The sequence below is a fragment of the Echinops telfairi genome, unplaced genomic scaffold (genome assembly GCF_000313985.2).
Source record: "Echinops telfairi isolate 266 unplaced genomic scaffold, ASM31398v2 ScPeMD7_60;HRSCAF=208, whole genome shotgun sequence".
Lineage (NCBI taxonomy): Eukaryota > Metazoa > Chordata > Mammalia > Afrosoricida > Tenrecidae > Echinops > Echinops telfairi.
The window spans coordinates 1,278,713-1,281,775 of NW_022103958.1; positions in this window are offsets into that span (position 1 = coordinate 1,278,713).

Sequence of the window (3,063 nt, forward strand, 5' to 3'; positions counted from 1 at the left end):
AAGAGTTATAGTTTCAGTAACTGATAGGTACAATTCTACGCTGACCTATAGGATCACTATGTTATACAGGGTTCTCTAGAGAAACAAAACCAGGAGACTAATAATTATATATTCATTTATATAGATATGTAACATAAGAAACAAACAGTTAATTAATCTATAAAGCAGTGCAAATGGCTCAGTGCAACTCACTTATGTGAGACAGCTAATACAGTGATAGTCCTTCAAGTCCTGAGGGCAGCTGGGTAGTCCTCTGTAGAGCAATTCAGGCTATCTGGCCGCAGGCAGCAAGCAGCAAAGCAGATCATCAACAGTCAGCCAGATGACAGGGTCTGACAGTCCCTAACTCAAGAGATGTATATTTGAGTAGTGTGCCAAAGCAGTTGTTGAAGGAAACTCAAATTATAGCAACACAATTCCTTGGTTATGTGTCCCACAGGTTGTGTAGCTTGAAAATTGAGGCATAGAAGAAGCAAGGCAGCTGCACACGGTTCCATTGTTCAAAGAGCAAGAGACTAGAAAGGTGAGGCTCGCCAAGTCATTTATCACTCCACCCTTCAATTTATCTCACATGCATTCATTGGCCATGTTGGCGCAATATATCTTTACTATCTTAATCACTATGAGTCAACATTTACTAAATAGCAGTGAGTTTGGTGTGTGTTTCAATGCACTTATGAAGGCATTGATATCATATTTGGACAATGAAATTTGCCATAGTTCAATGCGAGAAGGGTGGTATAAAATAGAGAGAATGGAAGATAACAGTATGGATGATCAACAGGATTGAAAGGTTAAGTCAGCTAATGTTTTCTTCATTTCTGTTGAACCCCAAGAAGAAGTTGAAGATACATTCAGGCCATCTGATCAAATTACTACTTAGAAGCATAACATTCTTAAATGAATTCCAAGAAAATATGCAGGCAGGAGATAGCTGCAATTAATCAAATTTTTTAATTTATTCTGTACTTCCACATATTGTCATTGCAATTAATTCCTATCTGGCTGAAAAACGACAGTGTGTTTCTTTTTCAGAGCAACTAGAAGTGGTTACAGAGGCCATTGCACAATTTAGATCAGTCTTCTGACGTTGCAACATGTAACTGTCATGTGGAATGAAGGGTAGATAAATAGATGCTATGGATATAAATTGTGAGCTAAAGAAAATTCACTGAAGCCAGTACCAAAAAATTTTGACCCAGACATATGTAAAGCACACTCTCATGGCATTGTGTAGATCACATGCATGGATAATAAAGAGTTTGAATTAATCAAGGTGATATTGTAGAATAAAATAAATTCTAAAACTCTTTCCCAAATAATCCTTCCCTGTAAGCTAATACTGAGTCTGGCTCTTATCTTACAAATCGAATGGGTTCAAGAGGGACATGATTTGGAAAGAGAAGAGATAAGATAGAGAAAAAGTTGAGGCTCAGGAGACCCTTAAGCACAGACACTTCAAGGCCCTCAACTTTTTAAAGACAAATTTAAATATCCTCCTTGCACTTAGCCTGCATGACATGGCAGGCTTACACATAGGGACAGTTTCCAATTGTTTGAGGGTGTGCAAAGGAGCATTAGCACATCTGAGAAGCTGTTCAGACAGGAGGGGAAGACAATGTTGGGAACACGAAATTACTGTTTAGTTTGAAGCCTGCTGCTTCTGCAGCCTTACCAGTGAGCAGAAGGGAAAGTGTCCATTTGATCTCAGGTTGAGAGACAAGCCAGCTGCTGCCTCATCAGATCTCATGGTTGGGCCAGCATCATTTCCCAAGGGCCTTGAAGTGTGGAAGGTGGTGGTCCTGTCCCATTTGCCTGAAAATCAAAGAGCTCTTCCCCACACTTCCCACATACCTTTAAAATTTATGTTTCCTAACTATCATCAATGTTACAATTTCTCACAAAGAAATGCCACACGGGAAAGCATAAGAGTTATTGGGATTTACTAGACCTCAGAAATGTTTTCATAAAAGGAAACTTGTTATTGCAGCTATATTGCCTCTGACATTGGGTGGTTTCTATCTTCTAAATTTGTAATGGGTAATTAAGCATCTTTTAAAGTGCTTTGCGGTTAGGCAATATCCCTGGTCTCTGAATAAGTTTCTTGTTTTGTTTGGACATCAAAAAGTAAAACAGAACTAAATAAAAAGAGGCAAACATCAGTAACATCCAAATAAATGTTCTTTAGTTCCCAAATGATTTATATGAGTGTCTTTATAGGTGCATTACATTTAATAACCACAATCTTGCAAACAATACAAACTTTAAAACAAGAAGCTAAGCATAGAGAATCCCCTTAGTTATTTTTTACTACCAAGTTAACATCACTCAAAATATTATATAAAGTAGGTTGATATTTACATACTTACTTTCCTGTCATGACAACATTGTAGGTACCTATTATAACAGAGTAGAAGCCCTCATCATCACTATCACAGAATACTAATGATACCAGAGTATAGGCAGTGGTTTATTAAGAGAGTGATAGGTAAAATGATGCCATGAGGAGAAGGTGGTTTAGAAGCCAAGACTAAGGGAAGTGATGCAGGACTGAATTGATTGAGGAGAGGAAAGAAAAGGAAATTTTTCTAAAGAATGAGAGGGAAGAGTTAAGGATTATAGTACAAGGATGAGCTTAACCAATATTCCTCTTTTGTACCTTAATAGATAATAATGCGGGATTAATATTTATGTCTTTAAGGATATATCTAATAACAGCAACAAAAGAAGTATTATGAAGTTTCTAACATGGATATATACATGTATATCTATATCTATCTATCTATCTATCATCTATGGCATATTCTAATCTCTTAGTTTATTTTGTGTTGAACAGCATGTACACATCTCAAAAATGTTATCAAGTACAATGATGTTTGTATATTTGTTTTTCCCTTCTGTGTCATGAACACATTGCAGATGCCTGTGCTAACAGAGACAAAACACTCATCATCCTCATCACAGAATGCCCATAGCTCAGGGTATGAAAGAAAAAACAAATTCAGAGTCCTCAAGTCTATGCAGGTTCTTAGCCACCCTATAGGACAGGATAGAACTGCCCCT